The sequence below is a fragment of the Lissotriton helveticus genome (assembly GCF_964261635.1).
Source record: "Lissotriton helveticus chromosome 1_1 unlocalized genomic scaffold, aLisHel1.1 SUPER_1_unloc_77, whole genome shotgun sequence".
Lineage (NCBI taxonomy): Eukaryota > Metazoa > Chordata > Amphibia > Caudata > Salamandridae > Lissotriton > Lissotriton helveticus.
In genome coordinates, this window is record NW_027611722.1 from 896,882 (window position 1) to 921,005 (window position 24,124).

General features: G+C 45.2%; 2 protein-coding genes across 2 annotated transcripts in view; both read right to left on the bottom strand.

The window, feature by feature from the left end:
* Positions 1-24,124, bottom strand: part of LOC144806464 (uncharacterized) — a 498,581-nt gene that overhangs the window by 357,619 nt on the left and 116,838 nt on the right. The gene's annotated exons all lie outside the window — the stretch shown is intronic.
* The window catches only part of LOC144806466 (uncharacterized), a 222,886-nt gene that overhangs the window by 198,419 nt on the left and 343 nt on the right, over positions 1-24,124 (bottom strand). The window lies entirely within an intron of this gene.

Sequence of the window (24,124 nt, forward strand, 5' to 3'; positions counted from 1 at the left end):
CTCTTCCTCTGTGTCCGATTGTCCAGGCCGGTCCCAGGCTATCACCTAGCCCTGCAGATGTAGTTTATGGCCCCAGCTGTAAAGAAACACCCCTCTTCAAAGGAGTTACAGTAGATCAAGGCCCCCACCCGATGAGATCCGTCACACCACACGCGTTCCTACTATCTGAAAACCATCCTGTATTGTGATTGGGGAGGGGACCGAGCCTGAAGCGGAAGATTCGAGGGATGCCTCTTTGTACATCAAAGTTTTTACAATTATGTGTCACATTAAAAATATATAGCACTCCAACAAAGTAGTAGGATTATAAAACTTTAATAACTTATAAATATATACAACGCAACAAAAACAGTAAAAACATTTAAACATTTTTAGGAAAAAAGAAGCAACAATGGTCAGTAGCTGTGTTTTGTGCGAATAGTCCCAAGGCAGCACAACGTGCTGAGTTCTGGACGGCACCCAGGTGATGATGCCTGGGTGCCGCACTGGTTTTGGGTATCCTACAATGCAGCTCCGAAAAACGGCGTGGGGCGTCCCGGGGGGTGGCCTCGTCAGTAGCGGTCTGTTGTGCGAATAGTCCCAAGGCAGCAGAACGCGCTGAGATGTGGATGGCACCCAGGTGATGTCCAGTAAGTTGCCGCACTGGTTTTGGTATCCTACAATGCTGCTCCGAATAACGGCGTGGGGCGTCCCGGGGGGTGGCTCGTCAGTAGCGGTCTGTTGTGCGAATAGTCCCAAGGCAGCAGAACGCGCTGAGATGTGGATGGCACCCAGGTGATGTCAAGTAAGTTGCCGCACTGGTTTTGGTATCCTACAATGCTGCTCCGAATAACGGCGTGGGGCGCCCCGGGGGGGGGTGTGAGGCGGCGTGAACGGGCCTCCCCAGGTGGAGGCTCGTCTGCTGTAGTGGAGCGCCCCTTTACCGTTTCAGTTGCCATTCCGCCCGCTTTTGGTACACTGTGCCAAAATCCGCCATTCAGCTGAGTTGCTCCCGCTCTTGCGGTGCAGCCATAGGCGGCTGCCACAGGACTCTCAAAATGGCGGCCGGCTCTTCAGATTTGGGCGTGGTCCACTAAAATGGCCCTGCGACACCTTGGAACTCGGACGCTTGTCTGCTAGGGCTTGGGCTCCATTCTCGAAAGCGTCCCCTCAAAAATAATGTTCGAAAGTAATAAAAAGCGTAATTTTTAGGTCATATGACCAAGCCTTTCATCATTAGAATAAGAAAAGTAAATGAACCAGTGAAAAGTTTTATTAACAAGTCACATGACCTGTTATGCTTACGTTACGCGCTGCGCGCCGCGCCCCGGATCGCTTCCGGGAAGCTGCGCTTCGCGCACCGGAGCACTTCCGGATGCGCTAACGCGGCGCGTCATATGACGCATTACGCGACAACGCAGGTCCAGAATATAGTCAAAATGTCTCCACCAACCAGCGGTCGGAACACAACCCCTTTCAGCAGGCTAAATAGTTCTGTTAAATGACAACAGAAGGGACAGGCAACAAGAACCATCAGTCAAAGAGGGGAGGGCAAGTTCTTCTCTACCGGGTCACGTTGGGGCGCTACCGGAACTGATCGAATTGGTAGTCTACAGTGTTTCTGGATGTTTCAGACTGAAGCTGGCGTCAGCATGAGAGCACCACCATCTCGTAGCTCCGTCGTGGCCATTCCACGAGCAATCATGGCAGCCGCTCCCCACCAGAAGCCTGCGGGAGTCGGGGGCCCCCAAGACTTTTGTAGAATCTTCAAGGCTAAGGGGACGCTTTCGAGAATGGAGCCCAAGCCCTAGCAGACAAGCGTCCGAGTTCCAAGGTGTCGCAGGGCCATTTTAGTGGACCACGCCCAAATCTGAAGAGCCGGCCGCCATTTTGAGAGTCCTGTGGCAGCCGCCTATCGCTGCACCGCAAGAGCGGGAGCAACTCAACCACATGGTGAGCGAGACGCTGTAGTCGAAAGAGCGGGCGGTAAACAGCTGAATAGCGGAAGAGGCACAGTGTAGCAAAAGCGGGCGGAATGTCAACTGAAACGGTAAAGGGGCGCCCCACTACAGCGTGTCTTTAGGTGAAACGGATTGTGGGACAAGGTCAAGAATGGAAGAGTCACTAAAAGGCAAAAAGTTCCGCTTGACCCCGGGAGCCGGCCACCTATGTCGGGGGCGATCTCAGGCCACACCAGGGCAACACGACTTGGGGAGGGGTCGGAGCCAAGCGCCCCCTCCGAGTCCGCGCCATCACACCGTCCCTCGGGGGCCTCCGTCAAGCGGTTCAGGGTGGCACCGCATCACATTGTTTTCAAATGCAGTCACGTCCTCAAACAGCCCCCACTTACATTGAGAATAGTGAAGCTGTAGCAAGTGCAAATAAGCTTCAGACAGTGTTACAAGCACTCCTCAAAACTTTGAACTATCAGAGTGCATGAGTTTCATGCTCGATCGATTGAGCTAGCCGGATCGGGCACCAAAAAGTATAAAATAGTTATGTAAATAGTTATTTAATAAAATGTTTTACCCTGTTACTTTGCTGGTGTGTTGTATATATTTGTAATATTTGCATAGAGTTTATCGCTATTTTGGGCGGGGTGGGTGGCGGAGCCGAGCTGTCTTGCAGCCATCATGGTGTGGAGCTCAGTTCATCTCACTAGTTTCGTATTACTCATGAGGGGTTGTTCCTAATGTTTCTATTTTAGCGAGGTCAAAAAGAGATCCCATTAGTGGCCTACTGATTTTGCTCGATTCCTTTTGTTTTTTTACACGATTTTTCACTATCTGCAAAGACTAAACAGAGTATTGCGACTCTGTGCTTGTTTGTAAATAGAGAATGAACCAAAGAGAACCAATTCTAAAACAGTAAATGCTTGGATAACAATCAATCAAATGGAGAGAGAAGCAGGCACGACGGATTACAACGGGGGCAAAGGCCTGCGTTAACTACCGTTCGCTATCTGCAAAGAGAGAGTACTCCTAATAGAAATGAGGGGGAGGGGGGGGCAGCATTCAAAGCAGATCAGTGTGCATAAACACGAAAATGTTTTTACTTACCATGTACTTGACATTCGACAGCTTATGATATTTGCTATTAAAAAACCATTGAAATTCACTGAAAAAACCATAGGTTAGAGACCATATATAGTTAGGAATTAGCATTTAAAAAACCTTGAAAATTCACTGAAAAAACCATAGGTTATAGACCATATATAGTTAGGAATTAGCATTTAAAAAACCTTATTTTACTCACACAAAAACATTGAAATTCCATATATAGTTAGTTGCACTAACTATATATCGCGCACCCGCAATTCACTGCTGATGATGTCACATATTACATCAATATATATATATATATATATATATATATATATATATATATATATATATATATTCCTGTTCACAGCGCGCAGCCACTGCTACGCAAAGGCACTCTTCTTCGATAGGAAGTAGATCACTCCAGTCACTCTTTGCTCTTTCCAAATCAGTTTATTATTTCAATTGCTGCATAGTGAATAGGGGCAAAGGAAAAAACCCAACGCGTTTCGGCGAAACACTCACGGGTAGTTCCAGTGAGTGTGCACAAACATTAAATAAAGTTACATGTGACAAATAATAAAAATAAACAGAGGACTCAAGCCCACTTTTTCGCGGCCATCTTTGAGTGGTGTAAATGTTATAATTCTAACATCTGACCAGCTAAATCATTTCATCAATTTGAGTACTTATATTAATCTCCATAATAATCTTAGTAGGTAGATAGGGAGTTATTTACAAGACACCCGAAGACTTTCCAAGTCCCGACTTCCATGTCTATTTACAGTATAACAAAACATATAGTGACTGAATTTATACCACGATTTGACTCGTATCCTCTAGACGAGTCCTGCAAAAGAACATATACCATGCTCAGCATAACCACCTTCTTGCAACCGAATTAACACTTCCCTAGTGGGCAACGTTCCAATTAATGACATTCCTACATGTTTTATACAGTCACAAAACATATTGCCGGGATTATGTTGTACATTCCCAAGTGAGATTTCCAAAATAAAGTCCAGAAAATATAATATTCCATTCTCATTGCCCCAGTGGGGTTCTTTTCCGGTGAAACGCTACACTCCCATGTCCTAAAAATAAGAGAAAAGGAAGGGGCCGATCAGCAAAGAATAGTAATATGTGCTACTATGTACCACATCTGACCTTTAGAGGGTCCTGAGTCTTCAATAATAGTGAATTAAAATCAAATGTGTGACATAAAATCAAAACAGTTTAAAATGTATAGCGAAGCACATTAGTTAACCTAGGGCATATGTACATCATGACAACTGACAATATATACGTGTGTCATATCAAAAATAAAGCAAATTCTATACACCAACTCATTTGATCATCAATTCAGATATCCTTGTATCATAATTACATAATTCTGAGTCAATCACCTAAGTGCCATTTCATTTCTTCCTCAGAATTAAGGCCTCTAAGTATTAGGGTGTCCAGCTCAAGAATGTATCTGTTCTCCATTTGTCTCAGCTTCCGAATCTTATCATTTCCTCTGTTCATATTAGGCAGTTTGTCAATTACGAAGAACTTGAGCAGATTTCTGTTGCTCCTGTGAAGTTCTTCGAAGTGACGAGCAACCGGTGAGGTTTGATCTTTGTTATCAATCGCTCTCATGTGTTCGAGGACACGTTTCTTCGCTGGGAACATTGTGCTCCCAATGTACTTCCTAGAACACGGGCACACCAAAACAGACACACAGTACTCGGATAGGCATGTCAAATGCTTACTGATCGTCTTCTCTACAGCTTCCACAGGAAAAAAGCCTTTTTTGACATTATTGCTATACTTGCATGCTTTGCATTTCATGCAAGTATAGAAGCCTTGAATGTCACTACTTCTTGCTGTACTGGTGCTCACCTCATTCTTGCTTAGTTTATCTTTAAGTGAATGGCCTTCCTGTAGGTCATATTTGGATTATCACCCAAGGCCTCCAACAAAGTGGGTTCGGTCTTGAGGACATTCCAATGGCGTTTGAGACTGCTCTGTACCTGCCAAGATCTGGAGTGGAAGGTGGATATAAATCTTATCACATCATCTTTTGCTGCTTTTGATTTATTGTCAGCAACCAACAGTGAGGAGTGGCTGATTTTGCTGGCTTTGCTCAATGCTGCTTCTATGATAGAGGATTGGTATCCCCTCTCAATGAAACGTTCTTTCATGCACTCACTCTCAATCAAAAAGTCCTGATCCGTGCTGCAGTTTCTCCAAGCCCGGAGGAACTCACCAAAAGGAATGCTCCGGATGAGGGCTTTGGAATGTCCACTCTCCCCGTGCAGCAGTGTGTTACCGCAGTTTCCTTGCGATATAGTCTGGTGGTTAACTTATCTCCAGATGCTTTAACAACTAAATCAAGGAATATCATATTGTGAGTATTCATCTGGCCCTCAAAGGTAAGGTTAAGATCATTCTTGTTGAGGTCAGCGATGAAGCCCTCAGCATCAGTCTGTGAACCCTCCCAGATGATAAACAAGTCATCAATATACCGCAGCCACAATCTCACGTGGCTGCGGTACAACGGGTGGGTCATCTCTACTTGCTGCTCCCAGCCTGCCATGAATAGATTGGCAAAACTGGGAGCAAAACAAGTTCCCATCGCTGTACCCTGTCGCTGTCTATAATGCACACCATTAAAGACAAAAAAGTTTTGCTCCAAACAAAACCTCATCATTTGAACGATCATCTCAGTATGACTAAGATACGAGATAGATCGGGTACTCAGGAATTTGCGACAAGCCTTGATACCATCTTGGTGTCTAATAGATGTATAAAGGCTACAAACATCAAGTGTGATAAGTATGTAATTGTCATGCCACACAAAATCTGTCAGCTTATTGATAAAATCCCTGCTATCCTTGAGATGGGAAGGTATTTTCTCAACAAAAGGGCGAAGAAAAAAATCAATATATCTCGACGTGTTCTCCAACAGAGAACCTATCCAAGACACAATAGGCCTGCCCGGGGGATTGGTGGCATTCTTATGTAGCTTGGGCAGTAGATACAACACTGCTACTATGGGGTTGTGGTTTAAGAGAAATGCATATTCATTCCATTCTATAATGCCTCTTAGGCGCCAATCATTTAACATCTCACAATAAGTACTATTGCATTTTTCAATTGTCTGTAGGGAAGAGACTTCATAACAATCCGTAACATTCAATTGTCTCATACCCTCTCTGATGTAATCCTCTACATCCATTAAAACCACATTCCCCCCCTTGTCCGACTGGCGGATGACAATTGTGGAGTCATTCTCTAATGACTTCACGGCTAATCTTTCTGATTTGCTCAAATTGTCATTCGACCAACATTTCTTTTTGGCCAAGTCTTTAAAGTCATTGATGACCAGTGATTCGAAAGTATCGATACTACAAGCAGGCAACGTAGGATTGAAGATGGATTTGGGCTTAAAAGAGTTGGGACATCTAAGGTCTGTTATAAATCCAACGGCACTGCATCATTTGGAGTATTCACCGGTGTACCGAACTACAAGTCCTTCATTGCCATTAATGTTTCAACCTCTTCAATGGTCTCACATGCTGGTTCGGTGCTTGTGACACCTATAGTAGCATTTTTGACCTTAAGTTTATTCCATTTGTACAATCTCAATTTTCTTGTAAACTTGAACAGGTCTATACGTTCCTGGGAGTAATTAAAATTGGCGGTGGGGCAAAAGGAGAGACCATATTGCAATACATCATGTTCTATATTAGAAAGTATATGAGAGGATAAATTTACCACATTCCGCCGATTCATTTTCATCATATTTTCTTCTGACCCCGTGTTTCCACTCCCACTGGGGTTGTTATGTTTCCGCTTACCCCAGCCACCCCTCCTGACTGACTGCTGGCTTTTGGCGTTCCTCCTCCAAGATTTCCTCTTCCTCTGCCTCTTCCTTTGTATCCTCTTGTTTGTCCCCGCCCTCTGTCTGCCAATTCTGTTGTTGGGATGTCTGGTTCATCATTTTGAATTCCTCCCAAAAATTTGAAGCCTTGCTTGTACTTTTAGCTGCTTGTACTTGGCCATCTTCAGATACATCACTTTCTGCTGCTTCTTCCTCAGATATCGCCACCGCACTCACTGTGTCAATATTTGCTTGCACGCCCTTTCTCTTGATATTATCATATTTGCGGCTGAAGGTGAAGATTCGACCTCCCTGATAGTCGATTTTGTCTCTGAGGAATTTTCTTTCTTTCTTGGCCACGATTTCATCCTCATGTTTGATCATTTTTTTATTTCCTCCAATTTCTTGGTAACATTTTCGATTGTATCTTCCTTCATTAATTTGTCCTTCAGTTCCGAGATCTGTTTCAACAGTATCAGTCTGTCTTTCCATGCATGTTTGATTAAAATAGAAAGCATTCTATTAGAGCAATCCATCAAGTTTTCTGCCCATTCTCCAGCCAGCTCTATATCGGGCTCTTCATGCGAAGGGGCAATCAAAATTCTCAATCCCCTTGGGATTCTTTTCTCCTCTTGATATTTTTCGAGGGTGATTGCCTCCCACCACCGTGATATCTCCTTCCTGATTAATTTCTCCAGTTTCTGATATTTATTTAGAATCAATGTCCCAGATGAGAACGATTCTGTGCTGGCAGAGCCACTTGCGGTTTGCACAAACATGGATTGTGCCCTCAGTCTTCTACGTGCTTCTGAATCATCATCCATTGCTCAAATTCACAGGGGTCACTCCCCTCCTGCATGCACTAGTTTATTTAGATTTTGGATTTGCGCAATGCCTTGTTCGTAATGAGTGATCGCTATCAAAGACCCACGCTCCCTGACCCCAGCATGTAACTCCGCTGGGAATCGGGCATGGGTATATATACATATACATACATTGCGTGTATTTTTTCATACACAGGGGGTCCGGCGACACGTAGAAGGGATCTAACCTGCAGTGACTAAGGTGCGTTAGGTATTTACACCTACGCCACGCAGTATACGGAATACACATGGCGAATGAAATGTTAAAGGAGAGCGAAGCATCGACTCTTATAATATTTAAATCGAAGTCAGCTGTGAGAGGAGACTGCGCCGCCGATGTAAGGGAGGAATTACACTGGCAAAAATGAGGAAAAAGGAAGTCAGTCGATTGTGGGAAGCCACATCGCTTCAAAATTACTTGGATGTAAACAGGATAACGAGAGGCCTGAGAAACTTTAAAATCCCCACATTGGAAAATCCTAGACCTGATCTACTGAAGGATTGGACAGAAAATACTAATGCATGCTCGAATACCATGCTCAGAATCCTGATCAAGAGTACTTGTTAGAGACTCCAAATACCAGACGCCCCAGCGGGCGGGAGAACACGCCCAGAAGGGCAGGACTCTTTAAATAAACACAGCTGTTCTCTTCCAGTTTGCTGTTCTTTTCTTTGCGATGGCTTGTGAACAAGAAGTGAAATTTGAAACGCGTAAAGCCTGCAAATCTTTGATGCCAGCCACAATGTGAGATACCTGGGGTTCTCACTGCATGGACTGGCTTTCCGGGAGGCGCTTCCATTAAGGGCAACCTTGTTTTTGGAATATATATATATATATATAGACATATCAAAAACACCAATTTGCGGCGTGCTTGAGCCTCTTAAAGCGGCGGGCACTCGGCGGGGTCGCCAACCCCTAAAATCACTCCACACTCCTGGTACACATGTTCCTTCTCCGAGGATGAAAAGAACCAGAGCTGAGGCCCAAATAGTGCTCAGTGCAATAATCTTAATGGCGTACAAGAAAAAAATACACCCTACGCATTTCGAAGTACTCGGACTTCTTGCTCACGGGTGAGGTGGAATCCGAAGCCATTCTATTTAAAGATACAGTGTTATTTTACAACGTGCATGTGATCAATAAAGTTACATTGTTACCAATTCAGTCCGACTTGAAACAATAAAATTATGACTTGATGTATACAGTGCAGTCACATAATTAAATGGAATAATGTTCTAAATTGATCCAATTAAATTGCAATACGTTATTCAAAAATGAAAAACAACCCAAAGTATTTTGGGCATGATTTTCACTGCATGGAGTGTCTGACACATCTCAAGACGAACCCCGACCCACGAGGAAGAGGCACCTTTTTGTCAGGGCATTGGACATAAAGCGTGAAGCTTCCTTTTAAGGTGCCCTCCGGCTGCTGAAAAATGACATGGACCGAGTTTGCATTGGAAGGGCCTCCAGGAGGGGCCCGCCCGAACTTTGTGGATGGACATTTTGCGCAGCTAGTGTTTGCCGAGGATTTCCCCTCAGCGCAACAGACTTGAGGCAATGATTTTGGGAAAATGGAAAGCTACTTGAAAATCGAGTGGTCGTGGAATTTAAACTATACAAAATGTCCTTTTGAAAGCATGACTTGCACTTGGAACATTTGTATTGATTGAGATTTCGCCAATACCGGCAGTGAAATCCAGTTTAAACTGAAAGGGCAGCAAAGGAGCATTCTGGGTGAAGTAGTCCCTTACATTCAATTTGACTATGAAACAGCAGGGGGAACATTTATAATTGTACCATTGTGGGGGTTACTTTAAACCTTGTGCATTTTGAAGTACTTTCTTCTGCTACATTGTTTGGAAAAAACGTGAAAGAAATACCTTAAAGACTGTCCCTTTAATTGGAAGGAATGGACTGAAGTCCCTTTTCACTGTCCTTAGAGTTACGTTGATTTAAAACCTAACGAACCCACGGACAAGTAGCTATTGGCATCTGATGAAAAGTTGTTAAACTTGAAACGCGTTATGCCTGTTTTGCTCTAAATAAAAAGAACTTCTCTCAAGCTCTGCTGGTGTGGTTCATGCAGCGTGATGGATTGCGCACGTCTTTGGTGGATGTAAGAGAGATGTCTGACACATCTCAAGACGAACACCGACCCATGAGGAATATATATATAACATGATATATATATGTATGTCGAAAACAGTACTCATATGTTATTGCATTTAATGTACATCGTCAATGCAAAGTATGATTTAGAGTGTTCCTTGCAGGTGATTAATAATCATGCAGAGACTTGTCCATCCAGTACTTAATAATATGATTACACAATGTTTAATGAAATTATTAACCTCAGGCACTCATGTAAATTGGCATTGACATATTTATATCGCACTGTGATGTCATTTCGTTTAGTTATTATTTAGCCATTACAAGATGGCGCTTATGGTTTGGACATTTAGTCCGTTTTCTATGTTTTGCATTTATGTGCTTCCGCCTCACCGACGCCAGTTGACACTGACAAAGGCAGAAGCTGAAACGCGTTTGTCCATTTTTGTGCCATAAATCTGAATAGATTTAATCTACTGTGTGTGCTGGTTTGGCCAATTTCTTGACCTTGGAGCAGGATATATATATATATATCTATACTACTCTTATAAAGAGAGAACATGCACCTTTGAGCCAGGTAAACGCGGGAACCACAGCACCAATCCACACACCCGATACATTGTTGAAATTGTCAGGGTGTGCAGAAGGACATAGGCTATAAAAAAAAAAAACGTACATTTAAAAATATAACTTTTTTTAAAAAGTAGTGCCCGGAAAGTAGCGCCGGCCGCGACGCTGCTCTGGCCGCGACGTAGCGCTGGCCGGGACGTGCGTGATGACGATGAGGAGGAGTGGCGGACATGGAGCTGCGGTGAAGTGAGGAGCGCGGGCGCGTCATGGCGAAGAGGAGCGGAGCGGCAGCTCAGGTAAAGTAAAGCTTGAAATCAGGGCGGGAGGGAGTCAGGGCAGGAGGGAGTCGGGGCGGGAGGGGAGCGGGAGGAAGTCGGGGCGGGAGGGGAGCGATTGTGCACAGAGGGACAGGCGGGAGGAGTGGGGGCGGGAGGGAGTCGGGACGGGAGGGGGTCGGGGAGGGAGCGGGTGTGCTGCCCCCAGCCCCTTTCTGCCCCAGGCAACGCTGGGGCGGGCTGCTAGTATATATATATATATATATATATATATATATATATATATATATATATATATATATATATATATATATATATATATATATATATATATATATATATATATACATACATTGCGCGCATTTTCTCATACACAGGGGGTCCGGCTACACGTAGAAGGGATCTAACCTGCAGTGACTAAGGTGCGTTAGGTATTTACACCTACGCCACGCAGTATACGGAATACACATGGCGAATGAAATGTTAAAGGAGAGCGAATCATCGGCTCTTATAATCTTTATATCGAAGTCAGCTGTGAGAGGAGACAGCGCCGCCGATGTAAGTGATGCCTATGGCACAACCGGCACTTTGAAACAACGAGGAATTACACTGGAAAAAATGAGGAAAAAGGAAGTCAGTCGATTGTGGGAAGCCACATCACTTCAAAATTACCTGGATGTAAACAGGATAACGAGAGGCCTGAGAAACTTTATAATCCCACATTGGCAAATCCTAGACCTGAGCTACTGAAGGATTGGACAGAAAATACCAATCCAATCAAGAGTGCATGAATAGAGCATACGGAACTAACAACTAAAATCAAGGGCATAATGGATGAATTTGAGAATGATATAGATCAGGAAGCTGTTAAGAAAATACTTAAGCCAATTGAAGACGCCTCAAGACCCATGAAAATGACATATAAGAGCGCAAACAACGCAAGTTCCTTCGGGATGAACAGGATTAGGCAGCAGGAAGTATTCTGACATTTGCCAAAAAAAGTGATGAAGCCCACCAACAAATTGCTAAAGATAGAACAGTGGGAGCAATGGAGTAGAGAGTATCAGAATAAGGCATGGAAGAGAGCTCTGAACCCGGATCATTGGAAGACCTGAGAAACAAGATGGCACCAAAGATTTCATTTGTGATGCTACAAAAAGAAAACAAACACTAATTTCAGGCAAAACAAAGAGGCAGAGGAAGGGGCACAAAAGTGAAAGCCAGAGAAGAAGGCAATGTAGGCAAACAAACAAACAGTGGAATGGGAATACTGGGCCAGCAAGGAAAGAACAAGTTATGGCAGTACAATCGTAGGAAGTAACGGTAATAAACCTCTATAAAACACAATTCTCACATGAGGACATTGAGACTCTTAAACTTGGACTATCCTTTTGTCCTACATGACAAGTAAATTATGCACAATTAAGGATTGATTTATTTAAGTTTGTTTGGAAGTTGAAATTGTACAAAATGCATGCATTACGTCCAAACAGGGAAATAATTGATGTGACAACAACAACCACATCTCCCCAGACTGCCCTTACAATAAGAGACCATGCGATATTACAAACACTACACAATTTAGAAGGATTGGAAGAGACCACAATCATATCTAGTAATTCCAATGACTCTCTAGATCCCACTAATATTGACTATATTAACAACATTCTTGGTATCGAAACAGGGGGAACTGAGGCAACGAATTTAAAATGCCATCTAGATCCATACCCCAACTACCCCAAGACAATAATGACGTATTCTCAGACACAGTTGCAGAGAAAATTTAAACTAAGTAGAGAATACTTGAAACAGAGTAACTTGAACAAGAGACAATGGAACACATTAACTGAGTTAAAGAAAGATCAGACAGTAGTAATTAAACCCTCTGACAAGGGGGGCAACATAGTGATAATGTGTAGAGAGAACTATGTAAAAGAGGGACTCAGACAGGTGAGGAATAGCACCTGTTACAGTAGAACTGACAGGGAATATTTACAAAATGTGATTACACACTATAAAGAAAGAATACTGGAGAAGCATGAACACCAACTACTCAGTTGGGATGAACTACAGTTCCTATAAAATGAAACACCTACTATCCTCACACTCTACCAGTTACCAAAGGTGCACAAGGAGGCACTAAACCCACCAGTTTGTCCTATTGTTTCCTCAAATAGTATTTTTGAGAATACTTCAATATATGTAGATCATTTTCTGGCGCCATATGCATAGAATTTGGATTACTACATCAGAGATACGCAAGACTTCATCCAAAAATCCAATAATCTGTGTTGGGACAAGGAATGTTGGCTAGAGTGCTTAGACGTGGAAAGTCTGTACACTGTTATTAGGCATCAAGATGGAATGAATGCCTGCAAATACTTTCTCAGAATGAGAATTGCTAAGGTACTACAACACACACAGATAATCATGGAAATTATCGAAACTTGTCTAAAGGAGAATATTTTCCTCTTTGCAAATGCATTCTATAAGCAAATACAAGGAACAGCCATGGGGACATGCTTCGCTCCCAGCTATTCTAATCTTTTGGTGGGCTGGTGGGAGGAGCACGTCCTATGGTATCAAGATCAGAATAGATTTATTGATCAAATCAGTGTGTGGCTCAGGTATATTGATGACGTCTTCCTTGTTTGGGAGGGGGCGAGGAAGACCTTAAAAACGTTTTATCTGTCATCAATAACAACATAATTCTGAGATTCACCATGAATTACAGCCAGGAAACAGTGGATTACCCTGATATCAAAGTTTCACTCATAAATGGCACACTCCAGACTGATCTCTATAGGAAGAACACTGCTGGCAACTCGATCCTCCTTTCGGATCTATCATCCACCAAGCTACTGCTGGAGTATCCCCTATAGCAAGTTTCTCAGAGCCAAAAGAAACAATAGCACCAATTAAGGCTATAGGAGAACCAAACAGGACAGATTGCCTTAGTGCCAGAAAGTATCCTATGAAAAGCCTTATAAAAGCTAGCATAAGGGCTGATGAAAAATTGAGAGATTGACTTTTACAAGTAAACCAGACATATCAAGGGAAACTGACAAAGAACCGATACGATTTATCACCAAGTTTACATGTCAGACAAACAACTTATGCAAGATCACAAAGAGTAGATGGGTAATACTAACACATGATACCACCTTGAGAACGAAGATAGGCAAATACACCAAACATCACTCTTAAGAGAAATCTTTCCATAAAAGACATGTTGGTACACAATCATCTCACAAGTAACAGACAAACTTGGTTGCAACAGAGTCGAGGTTTCAGAAAAAGCGGTAACTGCAAGGCGTGCAAATTCAGCCCTAACGTCTATGAGATTACCCTAGACATGATTAGGAAGAAACACTGTATCACTAAACCAATCACATGCGAAACAAACTATGTACTATATGTAATCATCTGCCCATGTGACAGATGAAATATAGGGTTGACTACCTTTCCCATGCAAAAGCGTATACTCGAACATTGGCATGCCATCACAAATGCAGACATGAGCTACAGCACGACACTTCAAGGAACACCGTGATGGAGACTGGACCAAAGCCAGATTGTTTGGCATTGTTACCGTTGTGACACACCCTAGGGGTGGCAACAGAACTACTGCAGTACGCATAATGGAATCTAGGTACACATTAGAAGCAGGAAGTCTCGCTCCACATGGTATGAACCAGGACGAAGAACTTTACACACACTTGTAAATTAGAAGCTCCTATGTGTAACTAATTTTTCTTTTCTTTTGATGATATTTCTAATTTTCACAAATGTATATATTTCTTTCTGTAGACATATCACATTCATCATCGATATTATTTTCTCCTCTTATAATGGTTTTCCAAGATGAAACACAAAGAAGGCTGTACTAAGGTTGCACTTACGTTACGCTAGTATACTAAATTGTTCTTTTTCTCTCTAATAGACATTTGGGAGCTTGCATGCACATCTGCTGGTAGCGTTAAGGAGACTATAGAAGGCGAACCCCATGTGGCAACACCTTTTTTTATTCACTGAGGTGGAAGTAAGATTTAGTTTCATTTGGATATTATACTCTTAAGCACAGCAGCTTTTAATTGTCAGTTTTGAATTAGGGCACTAGACCCTAACAAGAAATTTTGCATCAAAATAAAAATATAATTCAGAAACGACCCAAACATAGGTGAACAACTGTCATAGAAACTGTACTATACCTAATATATGGTGGCTAAAGTCAATATTATTGGTAACACTTAGTTTACTAAATATCAGCTTTTTTCCGTCATTGATAAAGTTTTTGTTGACAAAAAGTTGAGGAGGAATCACAGAATGTGAAGTATTTTGTTTATGTTTACTTGAACGCCTTTTTCCACGTTGTATAAATGCAATGAACATAGAGAAAAACCTGTTATGTGAAAAACTTTGTCAGATCGTAACGCGCCAGTTTCATTTGCCAAATAAATACCAGTGATAAAATATTACTGCGTTGGTGTGGCTGTTTTCTCAGGAGTGATAGGCAAGGCATAATACATGTGGTTTATACATATATATATTACCTACTGGCGGTCGCCAGTAGGTATATATAGTTAGGATTTTTTCTCTATGGGATTTTTGAAAATTCTATGTCTAATAACTTTGGCGTTTGTGGACGGAATTGGCTGAAATTTTCAGGAAAATGGCACATTTTGTTTCTGAGCAGCCCTTGAAAATTTGGGGGGGGGTTTGTCAAGGGGGGGCCGAGAAAAAAGGGGGGTCCCAAAACGTGTTTTTAACATTGAGTTTTCCATAGGGCGGTTGGCCTCACTTTTAGCCCGAACGGCTGAATGGATTTGCATGAAACTTGGCAAAATTGTAGGGACTGGTAGCCCGATGTGCCTTTTGTAGGTCTCAATATATGTGCTACAGTGGATTTTGAGAAATTAACGTTTAAAAAAATATATATATCTGTAACAGCGGACCGGGCAGCGCTCCAGGACGCGTACTTTTCGCGCAACGGAGCTTTGTGAAGCGAAGCTGATTGGTTCTCCGGCGTCTGTCAACATTCCAAACAGTCCGTAGCGGCCGCCATCTTGTCTCTCGGTAGGATCGAGAGACAAGAGGAGGCAAAAGCGAAGGGGCAAATGACCATAAGGGGGAATAGTAGATCCTCGCTGACCCCCTAGGTTTGATGTGGAGGTTTTAAAAGGGCCCCGCGGGGCAAAAAAAAATAAAAATAATAATAATCGAACGGCTGAATGGATTTGCACGAAACTTGGTAAAATATTAGGGACTGGTAGCCCGATGTGTGCTCCAGTGGATTTTGAGAAATTAACGTTCAAAAAAAGATATATATCTGTAACAGCGCTCCGCTTCGCGTAACGGAGGTTTGCGACGCTGATTGGTCATTCTGTCACTGGGCTATAGTTGGGCTACATCTGGCTGATATTTGGGCTACATTTGTTTTTTTTCGTCTCTGGCGGCCATCTTTGGGCTACATTGGGCTACATTGGGCTTCATTGGGCTACATTGGGCTACATTTGGGTTCCAACATATATATAGGCCAATGTAGCCCAATATATATTTTTCAAAGTAAATTTTCGTAAAAACCACTGGAGCATATATCTTGAGACATAGCAAAGGCACATCGGGCTACCAGTCCCTACAATTTTGCCAAGTTTCGTGCAAATCCATTCAGCCGTTCGAGCTAAAAGTGAGTCCAACCGCCCTATGGAAATGAAGGAAATGAATGGGTAATTTGTAATTAGCAAATAGCTCATCGCAAACTAGGAATGGTAAAGAATCGCTATTTATTCCTTAAAGTTCGCTATTTAGGAAATGCAAAAAACTTTGATGATACATATGGCGGTTCATCTCTAACAAGATAAGAAGCATAGGGATAGATTTATGATGACTGGCGCATCACCAGGGATGTGTTAGTCATTCTGTGCCGCTGTTCCGTCACCTATGGTGTGCTGCATTTACAATGCGGCGCATCATGGGGCAAAAACAGCACAGATGCGTGATGTATCTGTGCCGTAAAGGTGGCGCATTGCTGGAGTTGTATCGCAAGTGTGATGAAGCTCCAGCAAGGGTCGGGGGTGCCCCTGTCGCAGGGTTTCTGTTCTCACACAGAACTGTGGACAGAGGATTGGAACCTCGGCGAATTAGGGTGTCCCAAAACTCACCTTAGTAATCAAAAACCCCTTAGCAAGCTAGGTACAGTGTCACATTGGATATAACAAACTCTCAATGTTTAGACAATCCAGAATATGAACTTATAGTACCTCAGGATACGTGGAACTCATGAACAGTCGGTCGTTATATATTTCTTAGAAACCAGAACATGGAGTTAAGAAGAACACATGTGTATTTGAAATGTTTATTTACTAATGCCGTCTTCTCAGGCGTAGTATCTTAGATAATACAAGTACACATATTATCAGTAGCAAAATTACCAGCATAGTTACTAGTACATAAAAAGCGAATGGTGACAGTATGTTAACATGCTGTAAATGAATAAGAGTTAGCAACACTTATAAGCAGCCGCGGGCCGTGGAGGGAGTTACGGTGGGGCAGGGAGGCGGGGAGTGGGAGGGGCAGGGTGGAGAGGGCTCCACCCTGCTTCTCCCCCTCCCCGCCTCCCTGCCTCACCGTAACTCCCTCCACGGCCCGCGGCTGCTTATATCTCACCCTCCCTAATACACATATTATATTATTTGCTAAGAAGGTCTCTTTGTGTTGGTTTAGGGCGTGCCCATACTTTAGTGTCTTAGATTTGAAGGAATCACATCAGCATACACCAGCTCTCTCTTCATGTGAACCGCATCAAGTGTTGTGTATGTGTGTTCGGCAAAGCAATATAAAACCCGCCTCATGCCCAGAATTGGCAGAAGTTGCACTTATGTTATGAGTATGAAGTCGTGGAGATCAGACCTCATAACAATTCTGTATCGTGTTGTTCTTGAAACTTTAGCACTCGCTGTACAGATATAGTTTAACAAGCAAAGCAGATAGTAGAGCAATAACATAATATTCTCATGTAAACCACGATGAACTACTAGGTTGAAAGCTAAAGCAACAACTAAGTGTCGTGTGCAGAAGTTGCAAAAAAGGAAAAATGGCGTTTAAACCGGTAATGAGCCCATGCTAACTTAACACGGTGTAAAGATATCCAGGATCTACATGACACCTCCCCATGATCCGGAAACGAACTGAATAAGATAATAGAAGTGCCATCTCATGAGAGCAGATTGCAAGTTTATATGTGGACGGTCCGCAAGGTAAAGCATTAAAAACTAGGAAAATTTAATGCTAAAGAAAAATAAAACAGCCAAGTACTTTATCGAGTCTTAAGCCAATAGGCAAGGTAAATAATAAAAACTTGACAAATAAGTCAATGAATTGTCAATGAAATGCTACTACTCAGCATATCAAACATGAAAAAGGTCTATGACATAACTGTGTATGCAAAATAAGCTACAACAGCCTCCAATAGGAAGTCACCGTCTTCATCCGAAAACAGTTCAGCCATCCAATTTAAAAGCGGAAAAGAACATACGTGCTCTCCCAGCACCGGATCCTCTATCACCGTCAGAGGACAGCTCGGTGGGTTTTCAAGAAAGCTCTGTTCCAAGAAAGACTGTGTTGCCGCCAGTAAATTCATGTCATTTGAGATGTCATCAGTGATGTCATCAGTGATGTCACTGACCATGTCATGAATGATGTAATATGTGACATCATCAGCAGTGGATTGCGGGTGCGCGATATATAGTTAGTGCAACTAACTATATATGGAATTTCAATGGTTTTGTGTGAGTAAAATAAGGTTTTGTAAATGCTAATTCCTAACTATATATGGTCTATAACCTATGGTTTTTTCAGTGAATTTTCAAGGTTTTGTAAATGCTAATTCCTAACTATATATGGTCTATAACCTATGGTTTTTTCAGTGAATATATATATATATATATATATATATATATTCATTGAAAAAACTACAGGTTACAGGGACGTTAGAGTTAGGCTCAGATTTAACTCGTACAAAACATAGAAATTCAGCTGGAACAGTTACCCAAGCTAACTATAACTTATGTCTCTGCAATGCACTGCTTATGACCTCACATATTGCATCACTCATGACAAGGTCAGTGCCATCGCTAATGACAACATCCACAGAACCACTCACACACCCACTCCTACCCCATAGAACCTCTCATACACCCAATCCCAACCCCACCTAACCCCTCACATACCCATTCACAGACCCATACCAGCACTCACACAACCAATGACTCATCCAAAGAGCCACTCACAAATCCACTCACTCACACAGCCACTTACACACCCACTAAGTCACCCTTACAGCCACTCATGCGCCCCCTCACTCACCAATACAACCACTCGCATATACATAGACAGACACACACCCACTCCTACCCCATTGAACCTCTCATAGACCCAATCCCAACCCCACATAACCCCTCACATACCCATTCACAGACCCATACCAGCACTCACACAACCAGTGACTCATCCAAAGAGCCACTCACAAATCCACTCACTCACACAGCCACTTACACACCCACTAAGTCACCCATACAGCCACTCATGCATCCACTCACTCACCAATACAACCACTCACATTAACATACAGACAGATACTTACACACCCACCCCTACCCCATAGAACCTCTCATACACCCAATCCCAACCCCACATAACCCCTCACATACCCATTCACAGACCCTTACCAGCACTCACACAATCAGTGACTCATCCAAAGAGCCACTCACAAATCCACTCACGCAGATAAATACAGCGCATTCCTGTCCTTTCCCCATCACGGAGTGCAGCTAGGTGGCTTGCTGAGCTGCGCTGTGTGCCCCTAAGTGTAGTTAAGGAAGCGCAGTATGGACAGATTTATCACACTGAAGAGTAAAGAGCGGTGCAGCGCGCTCAGATTTTCTCTTTTTTAAACGCCCCTCGGACTGCAGTAAAAAGTGATTCCGTTTGCAGACCACAGATGGGCTCTAAACACCCTGCACAGAATAGTCAAAGGCAGAGGAGTCTGCACAGATTTCTTCTTTTATTTTAAATCCCCCTCACAGTGTAATAAAAAGCAGTGCAGTGTGTGCACATTAGCTTTCCTGTCAACAGCCCTCATAGAGCAAGGAAAAGCAATGCAATATACAGATGTTCTCGGTTCTCAGAGATTATTAGTAAGCTGAGCACAAATTTCTCACAAAGTAGCAAAAAGCAGTGCCGTTTTCACAGACATCTTCTTCAAAGTGCAGTAAAAAAGCAGAGCAATGTGCACCGATTTCTCACAGTGCAGGGGGCACAGACTACTCATAGTGCAGTACAATGCATGGCCGCATGCACAGATCGCTCATCGTGCAAATAGCCGTGCAGCATGCACTGATTCCACACAGTGCAGTACGATGCATGGCAGCATGCACAGATCGCTCATAGTGCAAATAGCCGTGCAGCATGCACTGATTCCACACAGTGCAGTACGATGCAGGGCAGTGTGCACAGATTTCTCATAGTGCAGTAAAAAGTAGTGCAGTGTGATAGATTTCTCATAGTGGAGTAAGATGCAGAGCAGTGTGACAGGTTTCTCATAGTGCAGTAAGATGCAATGCAGTGTGACGGGTTTATTGTAGTGCAGTACAATGCATGGCAGTATGCAGAGATCGCTCATAGTGCAAATAGCCGTGCAGCATGCACTGATTCCACACAGTGCAGTACGATGCAGGGCAGTGTGCACAGATTTCTCATAGTGCAGTAAAAAGTAGTGCAGTGTGACAGGTTTCTCATAGTGCAGTAAGATACAGTGCAGTGTGACAGGTTTCTTATAGTGCAGTAAGATGCAGTGCAGTGTGCACAGATTTCTCATAGTGCAGTAAGATGCAGTGCAGTGTGACAGATTTCTCATAGTGCAGTAAGATGCAGTGCAGTGTGCATAAATTCACCCTTAAACACACATAAGGACCACAAAAGTTCCCAGGGCCGGAAGGAAAGCCCCTTCACCCTCCCAGAGGTCCCCAGGTAGAAGAACCCAGCTCAGTCCACCCCCTTCAGTGATGTCTCGTAGTGGGGTAAGACGAAGTGCAGTGACACCGATTCCTTATAGTGCAGCAAGGTGCAGTGCAGTGTGCACAGATTTCACACAGTGGAGTTAGATACAGTGCAGTGCACTGACATAGACTGGTCATAGTGCAATAAGATGCAGTGCACTGCACAGACTCCTCATAATGCAGTCAGATACAGTGCAGTGTGCATAGATTTCACACAGTGCAGTTAGATACAGTACAGTGCACTGACATAGACTTGTCATAGTGCAATAAGATGCAGTGCACTGCACAGACTCCTCATAATGCAATCAGATGCAGTGCAGTGTGCACAGATTTCTCACAGTGCAGTAAATAGCATTGCGGTACTCCAAATTTCTCATAGTGCTGTAAGGTGCACTGTGGTGTGCACAGATTCCTCATAGTGCAGTAAGAGGCGGTGAAGCGTTCACAGGTTTCTCAGAGTGTACTACGTTACAGTGCAGTGTGAACAGACTTCTCAGAGTGGAATAAGACGCAGCACAGTGTGCACAGATTTCTCATAGAACACTAAACTGCAGTGCAGTGTGCATAGATTACTCATTGCAGTACAATGCAGTGCAGTGTGCACAGATGTCTCACAGTGCAGTGGCACAGACTTCTCGTAATGCTGTAAGATGCAGTGACGTGTGCACAGATTTCTTATAGTAGTAAGATGCAGTGTGCACATATTTCTCACTGTAGTAAGATGCAGTGCAGTGCGCATATAATGCTCACAGTACAGTAAGAAACAATGCAGTGTGCATAGATTATTCATAGTGCAGTAAGATGCAGTGCAGCATGTACAGACTGCTCATAGTGCAGTATATACAGTGCAGCGTGCAGAGATTTCTCACAGTGTTGTATGATGCAGGGCTGCGTGGATAGATTTCTCACATTACATTAAGATGCAGTGTAGAGTGCAAAGATTCTTCACAGTGTTGTAAAGATGCAGTGCAGTAGCACATATTCCTCATGCAGTAAAATGCAGTGCAGCATGCAGTGATTTCCATTGTGCAGAGGGAGGTTGTACAGAGATTACTCATAGTGCCGTCAGATGCAGTGCAGCGTGCACAGATTCCTCATAGTGCAGTAAGATTCAGTGCAGTGACAGTTTCCTCACAGTGCAGTATGATGCAGTGCACAGATCCCCTCTTCAACAAAAAATGATGCCCACAAACACCCCCAGGGCAGGAATGAAAGCCCCCCAGGGCCCCCGGATAGAAGAGCCCAGCTCAGCCCCCGAAGCCCCCGGATAGAAGAGCCCAGCTCAGCCCCCGAGGCCCCCGGATAAAAGAGCCCAGCTCAGCCCCAGGGGCCCCAGGATAGAAGAACCCAGCTCAGCCCCAGGGGCCCCAGATAGAAGGGCCCAGCTCAGCCCCAGGGGCCCTGGATAGAAGAGCCCAGTTCGGCCCCAGGAGCCCCCGATAGAAGAGCCCAGCTCAGCCCCAGGGGCCCCCGGAGAGAAGAGCCCAGCTCAGCCCCCGAGGCCCCCGGATAGAAGAGCCCAGCTCAGTCCCAGGGGCCCCAGATAGAAGGGCCCAGCTCAGCCCCAGGGGCCCTGGATAGAAGAGCCCAGTTCGGCCCCAGGAGCCCCCGATAGAAGAGCCCAGCTCAGCCCCAGGGGCCCCCGGATGGAAGATCTCAGCTCAGCCCCAGGGCCCCTGGATAGAAGAGCCCAGCTCAGCCGCAGAGGCCCCCGGATAGAAGAACCCAGCTCAGCCCCTGCGGCCCCAGATAGAAGAGCTCAGCTCAGTCCCAGAGGCCCACGGATAGAAGAGCCCAGCTCAGCCCAAGGGGCCCCAGATTAAAAAGAGCCCCGATCAACCCCAGAGCCCCCCGGATAGAAGAGCCCAGCTCAGCCCCAGGGGCCCCTGAATAGAAGAGCCCAGCTCAACCCCAGGGGCCCCGGATAGAAGAGCCCAGCTCAACCCCAGGGGCCCTGGATAGAAGAGCCCAGATCAGCCCCAGGGGCTCCGGATAGAAGAGCCCATCTCAGCACCAGGGGCCCCCGGATAGAAGAGCCCAGCTCATCCCCAGGGGCCCCCAGATAGAAGAGCCCAGCTCTGCCCCAGGGGCCCCCAGATAGAAGACCCCAGCTCAGCCACAGGACCCCCTGATAGAAGAGCCCAGCTTAGCCCCAGGGCCCCCCGGATAGAAGAGCCCAGCTCAGTCTCAGGGCCCCCAGATAGAAGAGCCCAGCTCAGCCCAGGGCCCCCGGATTGAAAAGCCCAGCTCAGCCCCAGGGGCCCCGGATAAAAGAGCCCCGCTCAGCCCCAGGGGCCCCGGATTGAAAAACCCAGCTCAGCCCCAGGGGCCACAGGATAGAAGAGTCCAGTTCAGCCCCAAGGGCCCCCGGATAGAAGAGGCCAGCTCAGCCCCAGGGCCCCCGATAGAAAAGCCCAGCTCAGTCCCAGGGGCCCCAGAAATAAGAGCCCAGCTCAGCCCCAGAGGCCCCAGGATAGAAGAGCCCAGCTCAGCAACAGGGCCCCCAGATATAAGAGCCCAGCTTAGCCCCAGGGGCCCGCGGATAGAAGAGCCCAGCTCAGCCCCAATGGCCCCCGGATAATAGAGCCCCGCTCAGCCCCAGGGGCCCCAGATAGAAAAGCCCTGCTCAGCCCCTGAGGCCCCCGGATAGAAGGGCCCAGCTCAGCTCCAGGGGCCCCTGGATAGAAGGGCCCAGCTCAGCCCCAGGGGCCCCCGGATAGAAGAGCCCAGCTCAACCCAAGGGACCCCCAGATAGAAGAGCCCAGCTCTGCCCCAGGGGCCCCAGATAGAAGACCCCAGCTCAGCCACAGGACCCCCTGATAGAAGAGCCCAGCTTAGCCCCAGGGCCCCCCGGATAGAAGAGCCCAGCTCAGCCTCAGGGCCCCCAGATAGAAGAGCCCAGCTCAACCCAGGGCCCCCGGATTGAAAAGCCCAGCTCAGCCCCAGGGGCCCCGGATAAAAGAGCCCCGCTCAGCCCCAGGGGCCCCGGATTGAAAAACCCAGCTCAGCCCCAGGGGCCACAGGATAGAATAGTCCAGTTCAGCCCCAAGGGCCCCCGGATAGAAGAGGCCAGCTCAGCCCCACGGCCCCCGATAGAAAAGCCCAGCTCAGTCCCAGGGGCCCCAGAAATAAGAGCCCAGCTCAGCCCCAGAGGCCCCAGGATAGAAGAGCCCAGCTCAGCAACAGGGCCCCCAGATATAAGAGCCCAGCTCAGCCCCAGGGGCCCGCAGATAGAAGAGCCCAGCTCAGCCCCAATGGCCCCCGGATAAAAAAGCCCCGCTCAGCCCCAGGGGCCCCAGATAGAAAAGCCCTGCTCAGCCCCTGAGGCCCCCGGATAGAATGGCCCAGCTCAGCTCCAGG